The sequence below is a fragment of the Saimiri boliviensis genome, chromosome 15 (assembly GCF_048565385.1).
Source record: "Saimiri boliviensis isolate mSaiBol1 chromosome 15, mSaiBol1.pri, whole genome shotgun sequence".
Classification (NCBI taxonomy): domain Eukaryota; kingdom Metazoa; phylum Chordata; class Mammalia; order Primates; family Cebidae; genus Saimiri; species Saimiri boliviensis.
Genome location: NC_133463.1, coordinates 44,589,138 through 44,617,122, shown reverse-complemented (window position 1 = coordinate 44,617,122; position 27,985 = coordinate 44,589,138). Strand labels below are relative to the sequence as shown.

The 27,985-nt window shown below is 41.2% G+C and overlaps 1 long non-coding RNA gene across 1 annotated transcript in view; it reads left to right on the top strand.

Moving 5' to 3' along the window:
* The first annotated feature begins 13,201 nt into the window (after positions 1 to 13,201).
* Positions 13,202 to 27,985, top strand: part of LOC141581462 (uncharacterized) — a 93,245-nt gene continuing 78,461 nt past the window's right edge. Inside the window, exon 1 of the long non-coding RNA XR_012514106.1 lies at positions 13,202 to 13,341. This is a non-coding gene — a long non-coding RNA (uncharacterized LOC141581462). The remainder of the gene's footprint in view (positions 13,342 to 27,985) is intronic.

The window sequence follows — 27,985 nt, the reverse complement described above, 5'->3', positions numbered from 1 at the left end:
GAATCTTGAAAATAACAAGTAAAAAACAACTCATCTCAGTAAGATTCAACAAGGAATTCTCAATAAGATTAATTACTGATATCTCATCACAAATCCTGGAGGCTAGAAGGCAATGGAATGTTGTATTCAAAGGGCTCAAAGTAAAAAAAGTCAACTAAGAATTCTCTATCTGACAAAAGTATCCTTCAAAAATAAAAATAAATGAAGGCATTCCCAGATAAACTAAAACTGAGAGTTTGTTGCTAATAGGCCTACCCTCCAACAGGTACTAGAGAAATTATTTCTGGCTGAAACTAAAAAACACTAGATGATAACTAAAAGCCGTATGAAGAAATAAGGATCTCTGGTAAAGATAACTATATAAGGAAATAAAAAATACAGTTTAATTTTTTTTGTTTGTAACACTTTTTTTCTCCCCATTCTGATTTAACTACATAAAGCAACATTTATAAATCTATGTATAAAATACAGTTTAATTTTTTTGTTTGTAACACATGTTTCTCCCCAGTCTGATTTAACTGCATGAAGCAATGTTTATACACCTATGTTAATGGAAACACAATGTATATGAATACAATTTGTAACACTAACAACATAGCATGGAGTAGGTGGGGAGAATGGAGCTATGGAGAAGCAAAGATTTGATATATTGAAATTAAGTCAGCATTAAGCTAAGCTAAATTGTTACAAATTAAGAGATTGATTATAATTTCCAGGGCAGCCACTAGGAAAATAACTCAAAAATATAGTAAAATAAATGACAAGGGAATTTAAATGGAACAGTAGAAAATATCTGCTTAACATAAAAGAAGGCAGTAGTGGAAGAATTAAGGAATAAGAAGGACATAAAACATATAAGAAACAAACAGCAAAAACAGAAGTCCTTCTTTATCAGTCATTTCATTAAATTTAAATGGATTAAACCCTCTAATTAAAAGACAGAGATGTGCAAGGTACATGAAAAAACATGATCCAACTATATGTTGTCCATAGAGACTCATTTTAGATTTAAAGATACAAATAGGATGAAAGCAGAAGAGTGAAAAAGATGCTTCATAGGAAGCATAACCAAAAGAGAGCTGGAGTAGCGTTAGCAGTATCAGACAAAATAGATTTTAGGGCAAAAATGGTACTAGAGACAAAGAAGACAGCATATAGTAATAAAAGCCTCAGTCCCTCAAGAAGATATGACAGTTATAAACATGCATACACCTAAAAATAGAGTCCCCAAATAGCAAAACAAACACTAACATAATTGAAGGAAGAAATAGCCAGTTCAACAATAACTATAGGAAATTTCAATATCTAATTTTCAATAATGTGTAGAGCAACCAGACAGAAGATCAGCAAGGAAACAGAAGACTTGATAGTGCCAAAGGATACTATCAAGAAATTGAAGAGACAACCTACATAATGGGAGAAAATGTTTGCAAATTATATATCTGATAAGGATCTAATATCCAATATATATAAAGATCTCTTACAAATCAACAACACAAAGACAAATACTACAATATAAAGATGGGCAAAGAATTGAAAGGATATTTCTCCAAATATACATATATACATACGTGTATACTGTGTATATACTTGTGTATATGTGTATTTGGCCACTTACATACACACACACACACACACACACAAGTGGCCAACCAATGCATATAAAGATGCCCTTCCTTATTAGTTTTAGAAAAATGTAAACCAAAATGACATGAGATGGCCACTTCATACCTATTAGGATGACTATAATGAAAAAAAAAAAAAAAAAAAAAAGGAAAACAAGTTGTTGGTAGGATTTGGGGACATTGGAAATCTTGTACATTCATATAAAAATATAAAATGGTATAGATTCTTTTGAAAACAGACAATTCCTCAGAAATTTAAACATTGAATTATCATGTGACCCAGCAATTCCTCTTCCAGGTATATACACCAAATGATTGAAATCAGGTAATCTAAAAATCAGTGTACGTACATGTTCATAGTAGCACTGTTCACAATAGTGAAAGGGCAGAAAAACACCAAATGTCCATCAACAGATAAATGGATAAACAAAGTGTGATATATTCATATAATGGAAGATTATTTAGCCATAAAAAGCAGTGGAGTACCAATGCATGGTACAGTGTAAATGAACCTCAAAAACATTACACAAAATGAAGCATAACACAAAAGGTAACATTTTTTAATTTAATTTAATTTAATTTAATTTTTTTAAATATTTATTTATTTATTTATTTTATTGCATTTTAGGTTTTGGGGTACATGTGATGAACATGCAAGATTGTTGCATAGGTACACACATGGCAGTGTGCTTTGCTGCCTTCCGTCCCCTCACCTGTATCTGTCATTTCTCCCCATGCTATCTCTTCACACCTCCCCACCCCCCTGCCCCTCCCCCATTTCCCCCCAACGGACCCCAGTGTGTAGTGCTCCCCTCCCTGTGTCCATGTGTTCTCATTGTTCAACCCCCGCCTATGAGCGAGAATATACGGTGTTTGATTTTCTGCTCTTGTGTCAGTTTGCTGAGAATGATGGTTTCCAGGTTCATCCATGTCCCTACAAAGGACGTGAACTCATCGTTTTTGATGGCTGCATAATATTCCATGGTGTATATGTACCACATTTTCCCTATCCAGTCTATCATCGTTGGGCATTTGGGTTGGTTCCAGGTCTTTGCTATTGTAAACAGTGCTGCAATGAACATTCGTGTGCACGTGTCCTTGTAGTAGAATGATTTATAATCCTTTGGATATATGCCCAGTAATGGGATCGCTGGTTCAAATGGGATTTCTATTTTTAGGTCCTTGAGGAATCGCCACACTGTCTTCCACAATGGTTGAATTAATTTACATTCCCACCAACAGTGTAAAAGTGTTCCTATTTCTCCACATCCTCTCCAGCATCTGTTGTTTCCCGATTTTTTAATGATCGCCATTCTAACTGGTGTGAGATGGTATCTCAATGTGGTTTTGATTTGCATTTCTCTGATGACCAGTGATGATGAGCATTTTTTCATATGTTTGTTGTCCTCCCGTATGTCTTCTTTTGTAAAGTATCTGTTCATATCCTTCGCCCATTTTTGAATGGGCTTGTTTGTTTTTTTCTTGTAGATCTGCTTTAGTTCTTTGTAAATTCTGGATATCAGCCCCTTGTCAGATGGGTAGGCTGCAAAAATTTTTTCCCATTCTGTTGGTTGCCTATTCACTCTACTGACTGTTTCTTTTGCCGTGCAGAAGCTGTGGAGTTTGATTAGGTCCCATTTGTCTATATTGGCTTTTGTTGCCATTGCTTTTGGCGTTTTGGTCATGAAGTCCTTGCCTACACCTATGTCCTGAATGGTTTTCCCTAGATTTTCTTCTAAGGTTTTTATGGTATTAGGTCTGATGTTTAAGTCTTTAATCCATCTGGAGTTAATTTTGGTGTAAGGTGTCAGGAAGGGGTCCTGTTTCTGCTTTCTGCACATGGCTAGCCAGTTTTCCCAACACCATTTATTAAACAGGGAGTCCTTTCCCCATTGCTTGTTTTTGTCAGGTTTGTCGAAGATCAGATGGTTGTGGGTATGTTGTATTTCCTCTGAGGCCTCTGTTCTGTTCCATTGGTCTATATCTCTGTTTTGGTACCAGTACCATCCTGTTTTGATTACTGTAGCCTTGTAGTATAGTTTGAAGTCCGGTAGTGTGATGCCTCCTGCTTTGTTCTTTTTGCTTAGAATTGACTTGGCTATGCGGGCTCTCTTTTGGTTCCATATGAAGTTTAAGGTGTTTTTTCCAGTTCTGTGAAGAAGGTCATTGGTAGCTTGATGGGAATAGCGTTGAATCTGTAAATTACTTTGGGCAGTATGGCCATTTTCACGATGTTCATTCTTCCTAACCATGAACATGGAATATTTCTCCATCTGTTTGTGTCCTCTCTTATTTCATTGAGCAGTGGCTTGTAGTTCTCCTTGAAGAGGTCCTTTACGTTCCTTGTTAGTTGTATTCCTAGGTACTTTATTCTCTTTGTAGCAATTGTGAATGGCAGTTCGTTCTTGATTTGGCTCTCTTGAAGTCTATTACTGGTGTATAGGAATGCTTGTGATTTTTGCACGTTGATTTTGTATCCTGAGACTTTGCTGAAGTTGTTTATCAGTTTCAGGAGATTTTGGGCTGAGATGATGGGGTCTTCCAGATATACAATCATGTCATCTGCAAATAGAGACAATTTGATTTCCTCCTTTCCAATTTGGATACCCTTTATTTCTTTTTCTTGCCTGATTGCTCTGGCTAGAACTTCCAGTACTATATTGAATAGGAGTGGTGAGAGAGGGCATCCTTGTCTAGTGCCAGATTTCAAAGGGAATGCTTCCAGTTTTTGCCCATTCAGTATGATATTGGCTGTTGGTTTGTCGTAAATAGCTTTTATTGTTTTGAGATACGTTCCGTCAATACCTAGTTTATTGAGGGTTTTTAGCATAAAGCGTTGTTGAATTTTGTCAAAAGCCTTCTCTGCATCAATCGAGATAATCATGTGGTTTTTGTCTTTGGTTCTGTTTATGTGGTGAATTACGTTTATGGACTTGCGTATGTTGAACCAGCCTTGCATCCCCGGGATGAATCCTACTTGATCATGGTGGATAAGCTTTTTGATATGCTGTTACAATTGGTTTGCCAGTATTTTATTGAAGATTTTTGCATCTATGTTCATCATGGATATTGGCCTGAAATTTTCTTTTCTTGTTGAGTCTCTGCCGGGTTTTGGTATCAGGATGATGTTTGTCTCGTAAAATGATTTGGGAAGGATTCCCTCTTTTTGGATTGTCTGGAATAGTTTCAGAAGGAATGGTATCAGCTCCTCCTTGTATGTCTGGTAGAATTCAGCTGTGAACCCATCTGGACCTGGGCTTTTTTTGGGTGGTAGGCTCTTTATTGCTGCCTCGACTTCAGACCATGTTATTGGTCTATTCAGGGTTTCGGCTTCTTCCAGGTTTAGGCTTGGGAGGTTGCAGGTGTCCAGGAATTTATCCATTTCTTCCAGGTTTACTAGTTTATGTGCATAGAGTTGTTTGTAATAATCTCTGATGATGGTTTGGATTTCTGTGGAATCTGTGGTGATATCCCCTTTATCGTTTTTTATTGCATCAATTTGGTTATTCTCTCTTTTCTTTTTTATTAATCTGGCTAGTGGTCTGTCTATTTTGTTGATCTTTTCAAAAAACCAGCTCCTGGATTTATTGATTTTTTGAAGAGTTTTTTGTGTCTCTATTTCCTTCAGTTCTGCTCTGATCTTAGTTATTTCCTGTCTTCTGCTAGGTTTTGAGTTTTTTTGATCTTGCTCCTCTAGCTCTTTCAATTTTGATGATAGGGTGTCAATTTTAGATCTCTCCTTTCTTCTCATGTGGGCACTCATTGCTATATATTTTCCTCTAGAGACTGCTTTAAATGTGTCCCAGAGATTCTGGTATGTTGTGTCTTCGTTCTCATTGGTTTCGAAGAACATCTTTATTTCTGCCTTCATTTCATTGTTTATCCAGTCAACATTCAAGAGCAAGTTGTTCAGTTTCCATGAAGCTGTGCGGTTCTGAGTTAGTTTCTGCATTCTGAGTTCTAACTCAATTGCACTGTGGTCTGAGAGACTGTTTGTTATGATTTCTGTTCTTTTGTATTTGCTGAGGAGTGATTTATTGCCAATTATGTGGTCAATTTTAGAGTAGGTGTGATGTGGTGCTGAGAAAATGTATATTCTGTGGATTTGGGGTGGAGAGTTCTGTAAATGTCTATTAGGTTTGCTTGTTCCAGGTCTGTATTCAGGTCCTGGATATCCTTGTTGATTTTCTGTCTGGTTGATCTGTCTACTATTGACAATGGGGTGTTAAGGTCTCCCACTATTATTGTGTGGGAGTCTAAGTCTCTTTGTAAGTCATTAAGAACTTGCCTTATGTATCTGGGTGCTCCTGTATTGGGTGCATATATATTTAGGATCGTTAGCTCTTCTTGTTGCAGTGATCCTTTTACCATTATGTAATGTCCTTCTTTGTCTCTTTTGATCTTTGTTGCTTTAAAGTCTATTTTATCAGAGATGAGAATTGCAACTCCTGCCTTTTTTTTTGCTCTCCATTTGCTTGGTAGATCTTCCTCCATCCCTTTATTTTGAGCCTTTGTGTATCCCTGCATGTAAGATGGGTTTCCTGGATACAGCACACTGATGGGTTTTGGCTTTTTATCCAATTTGCCAGTCTGTGTCTTTTGATTGGGGCATTTAGTCCATTGACATTTAGGGATAGTATTGTTATGTATGAATTTGGTGCTGTCATTTTGATGCTACCTGGCTGTTTTGTTGGTTAGTTGATGCAGATTCTTGATTGTGTTGATGCTTTTTTACCATTTGGTGTGTTTTTGGAGTGGCTGGTACTGGTTGTTCCTTTATATGTGTAGAGCCTCTTTCAGGAGTTCTTGTAGAGCAGGTTTGGTGGTGATGAAATCTCTGAGTGCTTGCTTGTTCACAAAGGATTTTATTTTTCCTTCACTTATGAAGCTTAGTTTGGCTGGATAGGAGATTCTGGGTTGAAAGTTCTTTTCTTTAAGGATGTTGAATATTGGCCCCCAATCTCTTCTGGCTTGTAGGGTTTCTGCTGAGAGATCTGCTGTGAGTCTAATGGGCTTCCCTTTGTGGGTAACCTGACCTTTCTGTCTGGCTGCCCTTAGCATTTTCTCTTTCATTTCAACCCTGGTGAATCTGATGATTATGTGCCTTGGGGTTGCTCTTCTTGAGGAATATCTTTGTGGTGTTCTCTGTATTTCCTGGATTTGAATATTGGTCTGCCTTGCTAGGTTAGGGAAGTTTTCCTGGATAATATCCTGAAGAGTATTTTCCAGCTTGGATTCATTCTCTTCATCACATTCAGGTACACCTATCAGACGTAGATTAGGTCTTTTCACATAGTCCCACATTTCTTGAAGATTTTGTTCATACCTTTTTGCGCTTTTTTCTCTGTTCTTGCCTTCTCTTTTTATTTCATTGAGTTGATCTTCGACCTCTGATATCCTTTCTTCTGCTTGGTCAATTCGGCTGTTGAAGCTTGTGCATGCTTCATGAAGTTCTCGTGTTGCGTTTTTCAGCTCCATCAATTCACTTATACTCCTTTCTATGCTGTCCATTCTCGTCAGCAGTTCGTCCAATCTTTTTTCAAGGTTCCTATTTTCTTTGCGATGGGTTAGAACATGTTCTTTTAGCTCATTGTAGTTTCTTACTACCCACCTTCTGAAGTCTGATTCTGTCATTTCATCACCCTCCTTCTCCATCCGGTCTGGTTCCCTTGCTGGTGAGGAGTTGTGATCCCTTTTAGGAGGAGAGGTGTTCTGGTTTCGGGAGTTTTCATCCTTTTTACGCTGGTTTCTTCCCATTTTTGTGGGTTTATCCACCTGTTGTCTGTCTCTGTCCCAGGGAGTTGGAGCTTTATGAGTTTCCGTTGCACTACTGCCTTTTTTGATTTTTCTTTCAGGTCGGACCCGCTCAGCTAGCAGCACGCCTAGCCTCTGCCTGCCCGCAGGGGCTTTGCTGAGCTGCTGTGGGCTCTGCCCAGCTGCCCTGAGCTCTTCCCTGTAGTCCTTTTTATATGGGCGTAGTTAGAACTGTCTCGGCAATGGTGGCCCCGCCTCTGTTATGGTGGACTCTCTCTGTTGTGGCAGGTTGCCTCGGCAACGGCAGCCTGCCTCCGTAGCGGTGGAGAGTCTCAGTAATGGTGGAAGCCCCTCCCCCACGGAGCCGGACCGTCCCGGTTCAGCTGTGCTTGGTTTGAAGGGCTCAACCCAGAGGGTTTCCAATTACTGTTTTTGTTTTCGTTGTTGTTGGGGGTGGAGGGGTGGGACCAACTGAGCCTGATCACCTGGCTCCCTGACTCAGAGTCTTTTCTTTTAAGTTGAACGACCCCGCCTTCCGGTCGCCTGCTGAAAAGGCGCCGGGATCTCCCGTGCTGCAACTCACGGAGTCGGCTCGAACCGCGGCTCCGGCTCCTGGCGGATTTTTTGCCTAGGAATCTCCTGGCCTGACTCGCTATTTCAGATGAATGGGCAACTCTGCCGTCTCAGGGCTCTGCTCGCCAGCTAAGAGGGCTCCCAGACCAGTGGCTTTTGTACGGAGAACCGCAGCAACAGGGAGTGGTCACAGCAGCCGCGCGGGCGGAATCAGCCCCACGGGGGCCAAAACAGCCGCACCGGCTGGGACTGCGACGCTGGCGACCCCTCTGCCTGGGTATCTCCTGGTCTGTGGGCAATAAGAGTTCGTCTGGAAATGCGGCGTCCACTCACCCTCTGCACTTTCACTGGGAGCTGAAGTCCTGAGCTGTTCTTAGGCGGCCATCTTCCCAGCATTCAAAAGGTAACATTTTGTATGATTCAACTGGTGTGAAATATCTAGACTAGGTAAATCCATAGAAATAGAGAGTAGATTGATGGTTACCAGGTGCTGAGAAGGAAGAAATTGAGAATAATGGCTTAATAGGTATTGGGTTTCCTTCTGGGATGATAAGGATGTTCTGGAACTTGATAGAAGTGGTGGTTGCACAACATTGAGAACATACTAAATGAATTGTTCACTTTAAATGAATACTTTTATATTTCATGAATTTCACCTCAATTTTTTTAAAGGGATAAAGTACTGTTACAAGTGACACTATAACTGAACCTTGAAAACATTATGCCGAATGAAAGAAGCTAGACACAAAAGGACGCATATTACATGATACTATTTGTATGAAATGTTCAGAATAGGCAAATCCATAGAAATAGAAAATAGATTAGTAGTTACAGGGAATAGCAGAGGAGAGAAGTGAGAATTTCTTTCAGGATGATGAAAATGTTTTGCAATTAACTAGTGGTTGCCTGACATAAAAACCATGGAGCTGGACATTTTGAGATGATGGTCTTTGTATTATATGACTTTTATCTCAATTTATAAAAAGTATACAGAGAAAAGATAGAGGGAAAATGTATTTTAGAGATATGTCAGGTAGTTAGTTAATAAAGTTATAATAAAATTAGGACATTTTCAATATTTGTATTATTTTTCAGCTTTATATTGTTTGTAATTTGTTGTGATTTCTTCTCTTACTCTAAATGTATACTCACTCTTGTACCCATTTTGTATTTTTTTTCTAAGAGTGTTCTCAAATTGATTGCTTTAGGTCCCACAAAACTGGGATGCCACCCTCGCATTAATAGGTACAGAAACTCAGCTATCCAGGGTGCTGCAAGATTAAGGAATTCTGTCACCAAGCAGGCTGTGCACTGCCTCAAGAAGGCTCCTCTCAACTCCTCCTTATAATCCCCTGCCATGTCCCACCAGTCCTCCTCTGAGATGCAACTCCCTTCTCTTCCCACTTCTCCCATTGCCACCACCTTCATTTAGGTTATTGTTGCCCACCTAGATTCTACAATTCTACAATTTCAAAAAATGCTACTTCCAATCACTCTCCAACTGCTACTTTGGAAGATCTTGGTGAAATGCATATTCTCTCTTTCTTCTTAACTCTGCTGGGAAGACTTCCAAGACTCTCCTTGCCTGTAGGTTAAAAAAAGGGAACAAACATATCCTGTCCTGTCTGTCCAGACCCATCTCATAGCTTTCCTTCCCTGACGTGCATCTCCACATCAGTAATGCCTAACCCTTCCCCTTCTTCAGAACCTCAAGTGTTTTATGTCTCCTGATATCTTTAATACACAATTCTTCTCTCACTTAGTATGAAATGTCCCCTCCTCTCCTTGGGAAATTCTTTATCTGCCTATGTCTAGCTCAAGTGTGGCCTCTGGGAAGGTGTCCCTACTCCTTCTACAGTCCTTACACTTCACATTGCAGTTATTTGTATAGATATTTGTGTATCTTGTACATTACTATATATGTTTGCAAATCAACTAAAATCAATACATGTTTATGTGTTGGAAACATAGTTGTTATTGTAACAGTACTGAGAGATGGGGTCTTTAAAGATGATTAGGCCATGAGGGCTCTGTTCCCATGAATGGCATTAATGCCATTATTGCAGAAGTGGGTTGGTTGTCTTGGGGAGTGAGGAGAGATAAACATGAAAGGATAAGTTTAGACCCTGTTTTCTCTCTGTATTGCACACTTTTGCCCTCTTTCTTCCTTGCTATGTGATGCCTTTCTCTCATGTTATGACACAGCAAGAGGACCCTCACAAGATGGCCAAGAAGATACCAGCACCATGCCCTTGGACTTCCCAGCCTCCAGAATCGTGAGCCAAATAAATCTCTTTTCTTTATAAATTACCAAATCTGTGATATTCTGTTATAGCAACAGAAAATGGACTTAGACACACATATATATGAATATATGTATATACATGAATATGTATGAATATATAAAATCATATATATGAACATATGTATATATATGAATTTATGAATATATATGAATCTATATAAAACATATATATGTTTTTGATTTGTTTTCTAAAGAGCTATAAACATATCCAAGGCAGAGATGGTGTCACATCTGTTTTAAAAATGTTTTCCTCAGCAGTTACTATATTTTCTGTACTCAGTAGGCACTTACCCATGTGCCAGGTGCTCATACAGAAAAGGAAATACTTTTTGAATAAAATTAAATAAAATAATATTTTCCTTAAGGATTGTAGGCACTGAGTAAAAAAAACAAGCACATGAACACAATTAGGAATATTAATATTAACAATAAACATCAAGTAGTAAACTGCAAACCAATTAAATGAGCACTGATGACCTAGACAGTGGATTACATCATCATCATCATCATCATCATTATCATCACAATTGTGTAAAGCTAATTAAAGAAAAATTTTCTGAAGCAGAGAGATAGTAAACAGATAAAGCTAAAGGGTAAGGAGAGAAAGTGGTTCTTCCTGGGAGTAAAGAGGTTGAAGACTAACAGTGGAAAGAATTTAAAAATCTTCATGGGGATATGGGAAATTCTTTGATTCCAGTGGGAGGGACTTGGGTATTTTAGTGTTTTCTTTGGACATACTATCTTTTTGTAATGAGATGAAAAGAGATTTAGTAATGTAAGAATTTTTACTACTTTGACAAAAATTCCCCAAAAGTCACAAATCTCATTTTGTGAGGGACAGGGAGATGGGGACCCAGTTAGGTATGCTAAGCCAATTCCCAGAGCCAAGTTAAAGGGAGGCATGGAAAGTACACCTTGTTTTCCTCTCTTCCTTATTCTTTCTCACTCTCAGACGGAGCAGTATGAGGGCTTCACAGAAGCAGTGGACTCTGTTCTTCCAGGGACCCACTGGTGGACCATGAGAAGGGAGTAGATGCTTTGTTGGGCTAGAATTCCCAGGAGACCATGAACAAAACAAGTCACACTCTATTTCTGTGATGGGGAGAAAGGGAAGAAAATCACCTCTCTTTTGGCATGCCAATGGAAAGCGGATTTCAATCTCCTTGGGGAAGCATATGCTTATTTAATTATGTAATGGTAAATTTATTTCAGTATTTTATAGTTTTCTCCCTCTCTGATTCCTCCCTCCCTCCCTCCCTTCTTTCCTTCCTTCCTTCCTTCCTTCCTTCCTCCCTCTCCTTGTCTCTCTCCTTCCTTCCTTCCCCTCCCTTCTTTCCTTCCTTCTTTCCCTCCTTCCTTCCTTCCTCCTTCCTTCCTTCCTTCTTAATAGCCAGAAGGCTTGCTTTGGTGCCTCTCCCCTTCCCATCTTTCTCCTTATGTCCCAAAACCTGCCTGTGCCCAGTGTTCTGAGCACCACAGAGACCACCAGAAGGGCTTGACCTGGCCTCAGATGAGAATAATGACATGCCTGGAGCAGGCGATGCTCATTACCAGAACAAATCACTTATGGGAGAACCAAAATAATAAGATGAGCCAAGGCAGTCTCAAACCACAACATAATCAACAACTTTAATACTGTGTTTCTTTCTCCCTTCAACAAAACATTATATGTGTGCTCTGTGTTTGGCACTGTGCTAAGCATTTGAGCGACATTGCTGGGTAACTACAAAGAAGATGTTTTGAGCAGACAGACAATGAATGGATCATATGAGTAATTATAAGAGAGTTGTTGGGGCTGGAGTGGTGGTGGGTGATGCTCTTCTAGGTGAAGGAAACATCACATGCCAAGGCCCTGGAGCCAGGGGACATGGCAGATTGGAGAGACTAAAAGGTGACCAGTCTGGTCATCACCAGAATTTATTTTTTAAAAAACCACCCTGACTGCTCTATAGATAGGAGCCAAAGTGGGAGGGAATTATTCAGGAGGACACAGAGTAGCTCATGAAACCTGAAGTCTGAAAGCACAGCTATGTCTCAGGAAAGCCTGGAACCTGGCCCCAGAGAGTCTCTCTTTCTCCCTCCCTCCCTCTCTCATTTTTTTCTCTCTCTTTCTCTGTTCTTCATCTCTTCTCTGTCTCTCTTTCTCCTTCTTCTTCACTCTCTTCTTTTTCTCTCTTTCGCTCTCTTTTGAATGCCTGCATTACTCTTTGCTCTCTCTGCACCCCTGATTAGAGCTTACCTGATCTTCCAGTTCAGAGCCCCAGAAGAGACTCCCCAGAACCTCGAGGCCTCATCCACACATATCTTACCTGTGTTTATTCCTTGCTGAATCAGCTGGGGGCAAGGTTATGCAAGAGCATCCCATGTAGATTTGGTCACTCACTGCTGGAGTTCCAGCGAAGGGGCCTGGCTGAACTCCCCATATGTTTTTCACTAACATGAAGTTATCCATCTACATGTTCTTACGTAGTGACCAAACCACAGACTGTTAAAAGAGCCATAAGGTGGGAGCAGTTTATTACCGTAAGACGGCACACATTTATTTGGCCGAAGAATTTACCTGTGTGCCTCTTACGTAGGAGGCAGTGTGATAGGTGCTGGAGAAACAAAAACAGTCCCAGACTTTAAATTCCTCATATCCTATGCAGACAGCACAAGTTAACCAACAGGCCTCCACAGCCTTGAGCACTATGCAGAATATTTCTTGTCTTTAGTTCAATGTAACTGAATTCATTTGCCATGTTACAGGCACAGCGTAAGGGAGAACAAAGATAAATGCCTGCACTCTACTCCCAAGTTCAGAGTCCAGGAGAGAGACAGATATTTCAACAAATATTAACAGTACAGAGTGATAAGCCAACAGTCTAAGTACACGAATAGTTCACAGGCAGGGAAGAGAAGGGAGTGATTATCCATCATCCCCAACCCCTCACTGGGAAGAAGTCTTTGTGGAAAAGGTGACACCTACTCTGGACTTTGAAAGGCATTTCAGGCAGCGGAGTTGGAGCACACAATCACACAGTGGTGAAACCAAATGGCATGTTTAGAGTGATGTTGCTGGAGGGTAAGCGGAGGATGATGGAGGTGAGTGGCTCAGAAAGTGGGGAAGGCAGCAATGGGAAGATTGTGAGGGGCTTTTTGTACCCTGATCAGGGCTTAACGCAGATGCCAAAGGGCTAGGAGAGAGACTCATGACTCAGTTTTGGTTTTAGTAAGCATTCTACCAGGACATGGATGATTGATGAAGGGAAGGCCAGGATAGAGGCAGAGAGAGCAGTCAGAAAGCTATCACAATAATCCAGACAGGAGACAAGGAGAGCCATGGCATGGGGACAAAGTGGAGAGGCAACACAGGAGAAAGGCTTAGGAAAGAATTTGAGGGTATCAGTGACTGGCTGGATGTGTCACGTGAAGGGCAGGAAAAGGTCCAGAACTGATCTCAGGTTTCTGCCTCAGGACAGCTGGGTACATGATGCTACCACCAATTGAGAGAAAATAAAGACAGCAGAGGGACAGTGAGAAGGAGAAGAGAGAGGCAGATCTGATCATTTAAGTTGGAGGTAGTTTAGCATTTAAATGGAGATATTTCAGAAAAGAAGTCGGGTGTACGTGTCCTCAGAAGGTGGAGAAAACAGAGCAGAAATGTAAATATGAAACTTCTGGAAGTTAGGTGTCAGAATGAAGGGCGAGATGGAAATCTCCTAAGCAAAGAAGACAGGAGAAGCTAAGACAGAATACAGCCCCCTAGGATCATTAGAGTAAAGTGATTACATGTGAAAAAGACCTACAAGCCAGGAAAATGAGAGCATTTCAAAACTGAGAAGAGAGTTTTGTTTTTTCACGTGCAGGTTTGCTAGAGAGATAAACTTGTGTGCCAGGGGTTTGTTGTACAGATTATTTTGTCACCCCAGGACTAGACCTAGTACCCAGTAGCTACTTTTTCCGATCCTCTTCCTCCTTCCACCCCCCACCCTCAAGTAGGTCCCAGCGTTTCATCTTTGTGTCCATGAGTTCTCATCATTTAACTCCCTCTTGTAAGTGAGAACATGCAGGTACTGGTTTTCTGTTCCTGTGTTAGCTTGCTAAAGATAATGGCCTCCACCTCCATCCCTGTTCCCACAGATGATATGAGCTCATTCTTTTTTATGGCTGCATAGTATTCCGTGGTGTATATGTAACACATTTTCTTTATCCAATCTGTTGTTGACAGGCATTTAGGTTGATTCCAGGTTTCTGTTACAGTGAATAGTGCTGCAGTGAACACTTACTTGGGTGTATATGTCTTTATGGCAGAATGCTTTATATTCCTTTGGATATATACACAGTAATGTGATTACTGGGTCAAATGGAATTTCTGTTTTTAGCTCTTTGAGGAACTGCCGGACTGCTTTCCACAATGGTTGGACTAAGTCATACTCCCAGCATTCCCTTTTCTAAGAGGAGAGTTTCAAAGACAAAGTAGTCTGAGGTTTCAGTTGCTACGGAGTGACTAGAAAGAGGCTAGATAAGGATTTGCAGTTCGAAAACTGCAGCAAATTTTTACCAGGGTAACTTTACCTGCATTGTCAGGAAAGAGAGGCCAGTTACGGGACTGGGAGTGAAGAAGCTGACTTACGAGTAGAGGTTGTTCTATCAAAAAAAATTGTCTTTGAAGGCATGCAGAGAGAAAGGTCAGTAGCTAGAAGGGGGCACTGGGTTTGTGGGGAGGGTTTTAGAAGTTAGAGTCTTGAACATGTTTGTCCATTGAGAAGAAAGCCTGTGGAAAGGAAAGCCGACAAGTGACAGGCCCTGCCAGAGACAGAGAGGGATGGATTCTGGACCAGGGTTGGAGACGTTAATCTGCAACAACAAGAAGAGCACATCTCCATTTGAAATTGTGAGAAAGGAAATAGATGTAAAAAGGTTTGTGGGTGTGTGAAAAGAAAACTTAGGAATCTTAAGTCCAATGATCTCAATTGCTCAAGTTTGAAAAAGGCCATTTTCTGAGGTGAAAGGTCAAGAAAGGAGAGAAACAATGAAGCGCCGATGCGGGTTTTGACATCGGCTATGGACGCAGAAGGAATGAAACTTGCAAACTGGAACTAACTGGGCATGGAAAACGATTTGAGAAGTCATAAATTAGCAGTGATGCCTAGCCACAGCCCAGAGGTGTAGGGGTCCTGCCCTTTCTCACACCACTAAACCCAGATGTGACATAATCAGAAACAGATTGTCTAATTCCTCAAAGCTTGGGGTACCTTGTGCTCATGGGGTAAGTATCCAAATTAGGTAAATTAATATAAAATGCATGCAAAAGGAGTAGAGTAAAATCCTTCCATCTGTGGACTCCGCCAGCAGGGAATGAATGCAGGTTTTCCAGTATTAGGAGAATGTTAGCTGGCTGTTTAATGTTTTCACCGAAGACTGGACAATGGGAAATGGGCTTAAATTGCAGCCAAGTTTCAATAAGAAAGGATGCTCTATAGAAGAGTAGCTAAACACTCTAACGGGCTTCAAGAGAGTACAGAGAACAGCCTGCCCTTTGGAATACATGTATCTTAAGTGGTTTCGATTCAATCCTAGGAGGATGGTTTATCTGATTTCTTAAATTCCCTTTTAGTGCTATGCCATTGTTGGATTTTAGTAGCACATCCCATGTAATGGGGACAGTACATAGTACTTTCTTTACTTTTTATTTTACTTTCTTCCGCAGTAGGCACATTAAAGGTAGCTTCGATGTAAAATTATCTGGACATTACAGTAAGATAAGTCACATGTAATTATTAATTGTGTTACAGCCCCATCAAGTAAAAAAGATTCATAGACTTCAATCCTCTATCCAGCCTTGTTGGTTATCACTAGCTTGATTAAAGGGAATGATACTCATTTGTAAATGCATTTGGCAAACTTACCCTGCTATTGTTTCCATTATTTTGCAAATTACAGACATTGAGATGAAGGCTCTGTAATTTCCTAGTGTTCTCTTTATTCCTGCTTGGAAAACTGGTATTGCCCTGGCATACTTCCACTTTGCTGTTATTTCATTTGAATACAGCAAATTCTTTATTATGATTAACAAAGACTTCTGCTCCATTCCTCTTTGAATATCAGTCTGCTCATGGAGATGTGTTGATTTGAAGCCCTGCTGTCTCCTTGAATCTCTCTGTTTCACTGATCTCAAAGATGTTCAAGACAACAGACACCCAAGTATTCCTAAATGACATGTTTCTTTGTGTGTTCTCCATTTTGAATTTGTTATATGTTTAGTAATTTTAACATTGTCTGGAACTTTTTTCTTCTCTTCTTTCACTTGTCTAATTTGAAACGTCTCCTTCACTCATTACCTAAGTAAGAACCTGAAAATATGCAAGTGGTCGGGTTTGGTAATCTTGCAATTTGTAAGCTTCTCTTCCCTTTAATCTTTTGGAGCTTTTCTCCCTCACATATCTCTCTCACGGTTTTTACTCAGCCTCGATACCAGGTACTTTGGAGGTATCTCGAGTATGCAAATAGCTTTCCTTGAGCACTATACACTTCTAATCTATTAACTAATCATTGCACTGGAATCACATTTCCCCAAATCGGGCTCTCTTTCCTTACGTCCTGCCTGAATATCTACCCAATATAATACTCCTTGAGCAGTCCTCACACTTAGAGAGTACTAAGTAGATATTTTCCTCCTAAGATCAGTCATGGTTAGAAAAAAATCACACTAATAGAACTCTTCTAGGTAGAGAGTGCTGGAACCAAACAGGTACACGACCGTGACTTGGGAGCCCATCTTCTCTGGTCAAATATCAACATGCAAAGTTCTTCTCTTATTCCTCTCCCCCAGCAACTTTTGTCTTCCCCCTTCCGTCCCACTCCTTCCTGGTGTCAGCATCTTCAGTCCCTCCTTGTTACTTTAACCCACTTGGGCAAATACTGGGAGGAGTGTACTAAGGATAATAATAGCAACAATAACAGCTCACATTTCTTAAGAGCCTAGTACGTGCCAGGCATTGTTCTGTGTGTTCGACATGCTTTATCTCAGCTAATCTTCCTAACAATCTCATAAGGACAGTAATACAGAGAGGTGGACCCTGAGAACTCAGAGAGCTAGCGCCTAAGGAGAAGTACAGGATTTGAACTCAGAATGTCTGACTGCAGAGTTAGAACTACACTATGTGCAGAGGAAGCATCCAATAAATCATGAACATTTTATGGTGATTATCATTCAGGTGTGTATCTTCCATGTATTGAGCTCTGCTGCATGCTAGGCTGGGTTTGGCCTTTCCTCCCAATGATGTTTCACAATCACCTGTGGAATTAGGGTTTCCGTTAAACAATCAAGGAAACTGAACCTCAAACGCATTCTGTAACTTGCCCAGTATTATACAGCAAGTAAGAAGGGGGACCCCTGAACATTCCAGCTAGTCTGACCTTTCCACCCCTCTTCAGGGTTTGCTTTGGAGAGTGAATTGAATTTTTCCTCATCAGACTGAAGATTCTAATGAGGTCACACTGATGATAATAATTAGAAATCAGTGGCTTGTGTTTCTCCCTTTATAAGCAGGGTCTTGGTCCCTGAGGGTGGATCACGTGGTCTCCCACACGTCTCCTCTGGCTGGGAGCTGTTCGTGCTCTGTAGGCCCCTCTTCCGGGAGGAGGTGTATCATACAGTGGTCCATGGCACGAAGAGAGAGGACTCACACCTGTCTTAACCTCAGCTGTGCTTCTCATACCCTGGTACCCTGATGGCTATAGCTGTCTCAGTGCTTCCTTTAAAACGTAAAAAAGCTCTTTCAGTTTTTATTTACAGCCCCTCTACTGTCCATAAGGCTCAACTGCCAGTGCGTGGGGACCAGGCAAGGGCTCAATGCCACGTGACAAACTCCATTCTGTGTCCAGAATCCTCCTCCTGTCCACTGACTAAGAGGCGTGTTCATTCCCTCATAGAGCTCATTGAGCCTGGATCTCTCTCTCCTAATGAGCTCTCCATAGAGACTCCTCTGGTTGGGTCACATTATCAGTTTTCTACATAATATTCTATGCTTTAAATCTCACTTAGATTCAGGGGCAGAGTCCCTACCAGCTGCCTCTTGCTTTTTGTCTGTCCCATATCCAAACTCCATAGCCCGTGGCCCCTATTTCCTTTTGGAAAATTGCTCTTGTCCCCAGATGTTGCCTTGGCAGAGGGTAATACTTGCCTCTGACTAGGGAAGCCGCCCACCAGGAAGTGAGTGCGTGACCTTGTTTGGCCAGTCAGGGCTTCCCTCTGGGACTGTGAATCACGAGTAAGCAGCCCACTCCTGCTGTGGGTCCTGAGGGCTGGCTCTCACATTGTCCCTAATGCCTGCAGGTTCTGAGCCCACAGCTGATTCTCTGAGCTCCTGGCATACTTTCAATCACTTACCTTTTATGTAAAATAATCAGGTGCATTTCTGTTGCACACTGTTAAGAATCCAGACTGAAATACACTCAAATTTACAATGTAAATGTGGCCAAAAACATCTCTTTGCCCTTCTTTAGTCTCTTATTCCTCCCTTCTTAGCTTCTCCTCTGCTCCAAAACTTCCAAGGGTCTTATGCTGCTTTCACTGTGCAGGCCTCTCTCATCATGGTAACTTTTAAGCTTGCCCTTTCTAGAGCTGAGAAGCCTGGAGATTTTTTCTCCACCTTTTGTCACAACACATACTCTGTTTTTTTCTGTAAGGACTGATGACCATACAGTGGTCATCATTTTCACACTATGATTTGGGTGTTATCCCTTCCAGTGGCATTTGCATTTTGTCTTCCAAAAGATCCCTGGAATTGCTAAATAGTAGAAAGGAGAGGTTTATTGGCGATATCAGTTTGCAAACTGGAAAGAGACAGTCTTCGGAATGGACCAAGGGTGCTTTCTCTTCAAAGAGAGAAAGAGCAGGTTGGGTTTGATGCCTCCCAGGGCCAGCATCACACGATAGAGTCCTACTCATTGAGCAGGTTTGGGGATAAAGCTACACATATTTACGAAGGAAGTTGAGCACATGTACAATGGGTAAACATACATGTAATATACATCCCATATTCACTTTGAGGTGGGGTTTCTGCATTAAAATGAAGTGGAATTTGGCTCTTTACAGCAAGAGGTGAACTATAGGACACAGTTTGTGTGCAGTCTCTGTCAAGCTGGCTGAAACTGGCTAGAGGTCTGCAGTTGCTTATCAGGAAAGAATGTTTGCAAGACTGGGCCTCTGTCCAATCAGAGTTATGGTGACCTGGGTTGCACATCAGAATTAGGAAGGCTCTGACACTTTGCCTGACAGCTCCAATTGTGAGGAAGTTTAGCAAGGGTGTAATTTTTTTCTTGTCACTGCAGAAATTTAGGAAGTTACCATGCCAGCCAGGCCTGAACCCTTGGCCCATAGGTAACTTTCATTCCCTTGACCATAGGGTCCATCTTAGTTGAGAAACGGGCATCTATTTTGGTCTCTCAGATCACAGTTGTAACAGAAGGTTCTTGAAGTTTTTAAACTCTTGAGATCCAAACATGAATCATTAGTATCTAGAAGTCAAGCTCTATAACAGGCTATCAGGAAAAATACGTTTGTTTGCTGAGATGAAGATGAGAGGAAGGAAAGGGGAAAAGAGAAGAGGTATCTCCAATTTTACTGTTTGTGCTTCTTGGAAATTGCAACTCCCCAACCCATTCCTTTTCTCATTAGACAAAGAATGCAAAGAGCTTAACTACCACACCAGCATGGTACTAGGAGCTCCCTGGTGTTCTTTAATATTTAGACCAAACACAAGACGGATGTATTCCTGGTGCCTGTGTACCATTACAACTCATTGATCAAATGCAGCAACATTAACTTCCCAAGAAGTCCCTTTCTTCAAAACACAGAAAGTGACTCCACATTTTCCCTTTGAGTCAACAAAAGACTCTGCTTGTCACCTTGCCTGGGCGGGGTATTTTTTCACTATGTGGGTATCTTTTTATTTCTGTCCCTTATGTTGGTGGGCACATGTTTGCATTGCTGTCTCTGTTACAACTCACCCCAGTGAATGTTAGCTGTGATGCCAGTAGTTGCCATGTCTTGACTATTTACCCAACAGACACAATGCTTGCAAATACCTTAAAAATATTACCATTTGGTTTCAACAATTGGATGAAAGAAATGTATTTTTTTTCCTTCATTTTATGTAAGGAACCTAGACAACAAGATCAGTAACTTCCGCAAAGTCACACAGATAGTAAGAAGCAGAGCTGGGATATGAACTTGTGATGCTTGTTTTTCTCAATGTTCTTGCTGCTACAAGGAACCTTGAAAGAGAAGAGATTTTCAATAGCATGAGCAGATTGTCTCAGGAATTGGAGGAGGATAAGCACCTATTACTTATCTCTATTCATTTTGACTCAGGCCTGTCTAAAGGCAGGAAATAGAAGGCATGAGTGTTCCCCATAATATTTGCAGTTCATAAGTTAGAAATTAGCAATCAGCCCCTTTTCACGTAGGACACAATAATAGACACTGGCACAGTCCCTGCAATTTGGTTATGCAAAGAAAACAGGAAACAAGCACATTTTCACTGCGCCTTCAGTCTGAGGAGGGCTGGCATCTGCTGACGTGAGGGCTAGATTTTCTTGTCAATATCATATTTACTATCCTGATCACATGAGCAGAGAGAGGAGGATGAGTCACAGTTAACTGCCTGCTAAATTAGGAAAATGTAATCCATTTGTTTCTTTCAAATTAGATTCCCCCAAAGCATTTTAGACCTTTTTTTCCTCAGCAACCATAGCCACAACCTAAACAGCTAACACATTCCCAAACTAGGCTAATCTGGCTGTCTATTATAAGTAAATAAATTACCATTTTGTAGCATTTTCTTCCTAAATTAGGGCAGGATTTTGAGTATACTAATCTTCATCTACAAATGCCAAACCTCTTCTGCCCTGGCTTGACTCTCGTCCACCCTCACTGTTTACTTTCAAGAGCCATCAAATTAGAATGTAGTAGGTCGATGATTTATATTTCTAGAAAGCCACAAAGTAGTCCTTAACCAATAAGAATCACAAATCATTAGCTCTGTGAGGAATCTACTGGGTCACTCAAGGTGACTTTCTCGTTTTACTGATAAGGGAAACAGAGACCGAGCAAGGCTTAAGCAATTTCATGAACTCAGGTCTCTGGATGCCAAGTTGACAATAGCAGCCCCTCTTTTTTCTTTTCTTTCTTTGTTTCCTTTTCTTTTTTCTGTCTTTATTTTTTTTGAGACAGGGCCTCACTCTTGTCACTCAGGCTGGAGTGTAGTGGTACAGTCATGGCTCACTGCAGCCTCGACCTCCCAAGCTCAAGAGATCCAGCCCCTGAGTAGCCGGGACTACAGGCACGTGCTACCTTGCCAGGCTGATTTTTTGATTTTTCTTTTTTGTAGAAACAAGGTCTTCCTGTGTTATCCAGACTGGTCTCAAAGTGCTGGGCTCAAGCAATCCTTCTGCCTCAGCTTCCCAAATTGCTGGGTATACAACCATAAGCCACCACTCCTGGACTCCCTTTCTTTTCCCTGTACACCCGAGTATACCTGAAAATCTGTGCCACACAGGAAACCCTGGTTTGGAAGTGTAAAATGTGTAATGATCAAACAAACAAACAAGCCAGCAAGTCCACATATTGTGTTAGCCTGGCCATTCTCCAGGAGGGGTACTTGGGGTGAAGAGCTGGGAACTCTTCCATAGAAGATAGTTCAGTTTAATCTCCCAACCTGCAGCCATTCACTTCATTTTCTTATGAAATTTGCTGACTTAAATTGGGGCCTAATTTCTCATTGTACTCATATTTAGCAATGAGGTCGGAGACCTGGTTTTCTTTAAGCATAGACACTAGATTGCCTGCTTTGATCTTTATTCTCAAAGAATGCTACCACTCTTTGGAAACTACTAGTGCTATTTCTCCAAGTGAACTGAGCTGCATGTTTTTGTGCCATGCACAGGAGAGGTGTAGCTTTTAGCAGCAACATGGGGGCAAGAAAAGGAACCTCTAGGAACTGTCATCCCTTCTTGTGGTCATCATTGTCATCTTCAGCTCTTAAATTTAGGTTCCATTAGGGTCTTTACACTAGATTGCCTCACATAGTATTCATGAGTGTTTTACGAATGGGAACATAAACTCTTAATGCTAAAAAAAACTTGGCCTAGGCCACATCGCTCATGAAAATCTTCAGCCTGAAACCAGAAGTCTGATGCCAGAGCAAGTGGTTGATTATGCGTGGCCTTGGCCAATTCACTCAGAAGTAAAATAGTCCAGGATTTTCAGCAGCATCTACATTTTGAAAGGAAGCATCTATGCATCATATAGTTTGGGGTGCTGGTTCAAATTCAGATTGCCATCTTTCAAGTTTGGACACGAAAGCTAACTGTTCTGTCTTCATTTCATCTCCAGTCTAACAGTAATAATAACAGTTTCTATAGAAGGGAAATGAAAAACTGTAGCATCTATGAAAGTCCTTAGAGCAGTGATAAGGACTGGGTAAATCTCACTTTCCTCCCTTTCGTCAAGGAGATACCTGGCCTAACGCAAAGGAATCATTTGTAAAGGTGATTTTTAAAATACGGAGGAGCAGTGCTCACAGACAGAAATTTTGAGGTGAATGGGCACCAAAGTCGACCTCTTTTTAATCATTTTCAGGCAGTAGGGATTTGTATAATGAGGAGTACAGGAGCTAATAGCAACAAAGGCGGACTACCTAAGTTCAAATCTTGGCTTGCTGTCTGCTTGCTGTGTGGCCTGAATTCTCTGCACCTGTTTTTTCTTGAAACATTAGATTATGTTTATAGAAAACCAAACAATCCAATTTTAAAAATTGGCAAAGGGATTGGGTGTGATGGCTCATGCCTATAATTCCAGCACTTTGGAAAGTCAAGGTGAGAGGATCACTGGAGGCCAAGAGTTCGAGACCAGCTTGGGCAATATGGTAAGACCCCATCTCTACAAAAAATTAGCTGGGTGCAGTGGCATGGGCCTGTAATTCCAGCTACTCTGGGGTGGCCAAGGTGGGAGGATTGCTTAAGTCCAGGAGGTTGAGGCTGCAGTGAGCTGTGATTATACCGCTGCACTCCAGCCTGGGAAACAGAGCAATATCCCTCCTCTTAAAAAATGGCAAAGAATTTGTATAGATATTCCCCCAAAGAAGATACACAAATGGCCAAAAGGCACACGGAAAGATGCACAAACATTTACCATCAGCCACCAGGGAAATACAAATCACTGCAACAATGAGCTGACACTTCACACCCACTAGGATGGCTATAAAAAAAAAAGGGGGGAGAAAATAACTTGCGTTGGCAAGAAATGCGAAGAAATTGGAACCCTCAGACATTGCTGGTGAGAATGTTAAGATATTGCAACCTCTGTGGTGGAAAGGTTTGGCAGTTCCTCAAAAGTTAAACATAGAGGCCGTGGGTAATGGTCAAGCCTGTAATCCCAGCACTTTGGGAGGCTGAGGCAGGTGGATCACCTGAGGTCAGGAGTTCGAGACCATCCTGGCTAACATGGTGAACCCTGTCTCTACTAAAAATACAAAAATTAGCTGGACATGGTGGCACATGCCTGGTATCCCAACTATTCAGGAGGCTGAGGCAGAAGAATCTGTTGAACCCAGGAGGTGGAGTTTGCAGTGAGCTAAGACTGTACCACTGCACTCCAGCCTGAGTGACAGAGCGAGACCCTGTCTCATTAAAAAAAAAAGTTAAATATAGAATTAAAATATGATTCAGTAATTTCACTTTTATGGGTATATCCAAAAGAATTACAAACAGGTATTCAAATGAAAACTTGTATGTCAATGTTTAAAGCAGCGCTATTTATAATAGTTAAAATGTAGAAGCAACTCAAATGTCTATCAGCTTGTGAATGAATAAAGAAAAGATAGTATATCCATACACTGGAGTATTATTCAGCCATAAAAGGAAATGCAATACTAACAAATTGTTACAACATGGATGAACCTCAAAAGCATTGTGCTACATGAAAGAAGCCAGACACAAAAAGCATAAGATATTTGGCTGGGCGTGGTGGCTCACGCCTATAATCCCAGCAACTTTGGGAGGTTGAGGTGGGCAGATCACGAAGTCAGAGGATCGAGACCATCCCTGCAAACACATTGAAACCCCATCTCTACTAAAAATACAAAAATTAGCTGGGTGTGGTGGCACATGCCTGTAGTCCTAGCTACTTGGGAGGCTGAGGCAGGAGAATTGCTTGAACCAAGGAGGCAGAAGTTACAGTGAGTCAAGATCATGCCACTGAACTGCAGCATGGGCGACAGTGAGATTCCATCTCAAAAAAAATACAATTTTCATCACATTATGAGAAATAGCTAGAATAGGAAAATTGGTAGAGATAGAAAGCCGATTAGTGAGTGCCAGTGGCTAGTGGGAGGGCAGTAGGTGTCAATGGATATAGGGTTTTCTGGGGGATGATAAAAATGTTCTGGAGCTAGATGGTGGTGATGCTTGTACACTATTGTTTGTGTGTCTGTATGTGTGTGTGTTTTCAAGACAAGCTCTCACCCTGTTACCCAGTCTGGAGTAGTGGCATGATCACAGCTTACTGCAGCCTTGACCTCCAGTTGCAAACAGTCCTCTCACTCAGCCTCCCTAGTAGTTGGGACCACAGACACACGCCGTCAAGCCAGCTAATTTTTTAATTTTTTTGTAGAGATGGAGTTCCCCCGTTGTTGCCCAGGCTGGTCTCAAACTTCTGGGCTCAAGTGATCCTCCCCTCTCAGCTCCCCAAAGGGCTGGGATTATAGGCGTGAGTCACCACGCCCGGCTGCACAATATTGTGAAAGCACTAAGTGCCGCTGAGTTGTGCACTTTAAAATGGTTAACATAGCAAGTTTTATGCTATGTGTATTTTACCACAATTAAAAAAAGAGATCATGGTAACACATACGTCATAGGGTAAAGTCTTAAATTACATAGTAAGCACCAAATCATTGTTGTCAATGATGGTCAATGGCAGGGATAAAGGCTAGGAGAAGATAGATCAGAAAAGTCAGGATTGAAAAGGTGGACTTAGGAAGAAGTAGGCTGAGGCCTGGGTGGTAAGAGCATGAGGGATGATGGGTACAGGAATTGTGTAGGGGGACATGGAAGGAAAATGTGTATACATGTGTATGGTAAGTTAGAGGGAGATACAGCAACCTTTTCATAACATTCTAAGCAACGGACTCGTGTACAGAAAACCAGCCTGAAGTCAGTGGTAGGTTGATGTTTGGTGGTAAGAAGAAATTCAATGAATTTAGCACAGCATGCATGACTTTGCAAGCTCTAACTTGTGAAGTAATCCAAGCTTCAGTTTGAGAAAAGCAGTTCACACCAAGAGCCTCCTTATTTTTTATTTTTATTTTTTTTTAACATTTCTTGGTGCAATACAAAAGAGTAGTCAGGGTTCTTTGGTGGTGGACATTTTTGTTGGGCAGTACAACAGCTTTCAGGAGAGGACTGTAATTTTCAACCCCACCTTTTCTGGCAGCAGCTCTGATTCTAGAGTAGTCTTGATAAGCACTTTCCAAGGTATGACTCCAGAGAGAAAGAATAATGGGCCATTAGCTGTAATGCAACCCACAATGGCTCTGTGGGACCCTTATTTCTCATTTTCATGTCACCCTCAATCGTCCTTCACCTCCCAAAATTCTGGCCATGATAGGCTAGATGTGAAGTCTATGCATTGCACCCAGGAAAAAGCTGTAATTCTTGGAGTCAAACCATAGAAGGGAGAAAATACAGGGAATAAGATATGAGCTGTTAAGACCTTTGCAGCTCACAGCTGTCTACCTCCTTGCTCCTTGTCTAGGTTTGGTGCTTAGAAGCTCCTTTCTAGCAGATGCTCCCTTAGAAAAGGGAAACAAAATGCAGATTTGCAGCAGGCTAAGGCTGAAGAAACCCTGATAGGTGCTCTAGAAGCTGGGGGAAATACAGTATCAGCTGTGTTTACAAGCTGTGTTTCTGTCTCAGAAGTGTGGTAGGTGGAGTTGTTTATAGGTGAAGGTGTCCGCGTCCTCTGTCCCAAGCCCTTGGCTTATCCATACATTTTCTTCGGCAACTTGGTCTCCAACTACTAAAAGAGTCCTTCCGTTTGGGTTCCTGGGCAGTTTATTAGGCAGAATTGGGAGAATGGAAGAGGGTAGGTCCGAGAAATGGAAAGGTTGGTGGAAAGGGAATGAGGGAATGGGGCAAATTTCTTAGAGTGACAATGGTGATCTGTATCATGAAGAAAAGGGGAGAGAAGGTGGACCAAGGGGCTAGGCAGAGAGAAGCCCTGTGGGCTGTATTGGAAGAGGGAATTTTGGATTTTACAAGTTAGAGGCTCTTGGGGATTGTCAGAGACCTAGGGGTGAGGGGAGAATTGGTGGAAGAGGAGGCAGAGGCTTTGAGAGCTCTTGATTAGAACCCCTGAGGGAGAGGGAAGTAAAGATTTGAATCCTCTTTAATTGCTATTTGGTAGCTGGACTGGTCCTCCTTAAACGTAGAGATGAGACCATCAAGATCAGCCAGTATTTGGGTTTCACAAAAGAAAGTAGAGACTTGAGTGCCCCCTGGTATAACTTGTCTCTTTGTTCTGAGAAAGGGATCCAAATGATGCAAAGACCATTGATTCAAAGAAATGGATGAGAAGCCACAGCTCTAAGGAGCAAAATTCTCCGGTGAGACATTGGAAATGTGCTCTCTGTGATTTACCCAGAGATGCTTAAAGGGTTTGTTTCAGCAGCAGCCCCATTTTGCTCTGTATTTGTATTAGATGGAGCTTATCTCTGCAAACCATGTTGTTTCTTTCGGAGAAGTTCCTCTTTCTCCACAAAAAACATGAGTTGGAACTTACCCACAGCTGTAGAAGCAATGTCCAAGGTAGCTTGAAAGTTAAGAAAAGATCTTAAGGACCATTGATTCAGGAAAATTAACTCCAGGGATGTTCATTTCACTAGCCACTTTCACCTTCTCTCCCTAACAGAAGGTGAGGGAAGAAATTTAAGCTCTGGTTACAAACAAGGTGAGAGTTCATTTAATCCTTTCACCATGACCAAAATTATAAACTGCTCTCTGGTTATTAAGTGTCCAGTTATTTTTTCTTGTTTTCAAAAACAGAATTTATTTATTTATTTATTTATTTTGTCTAAGAAAGCAAAGAAAGCCTATTACTTTCAAGCTTTCAAAATATTACAGTGAGGTTATTTGAGCCCCTGTTCTGGTAAAATCATCCCTTCTTCAAAGAAGATTTCTTGCTGTTGTATCATTATGCACACAGTCAGAGAGGCTACTTAAAGACTGCCCCTTTAAAGCCTGGAGCACTGAGACAGAACCACAAGCAGCCCTATACCATGAAAAATCCTATTTATGTGGGAGGGAAATTTTCTTAAACTTCAGTTTTTAAATCAGTTTGGGACATTAAATCTCTCCACCTCCCACTCTCTCCTCCCTCACTGACTTCTGAGGAACAACAACCACCAAGAAAAAAATAAAACACTGTGCTTTGAATTCCATTATGTTTCCAAACTTCCAAGTCAGAGGAAATTGTTTAAAATGACTTACTCCACAGAAATGCATGTAAGGAGGGCAGGAAAAACAACCTGCCAGCTCACAAGATCACTTTTCTCTACTAACCACCCACTTTTGCTGACCTGACAAATTAAAAGCATGTAATTTCCTCACAGAATTTCCGACATACTTTAGCGATATTTTGTAAGTTAATAGAGTTCTGTTTGCTGTTCTTACATGGGCCTCTCGG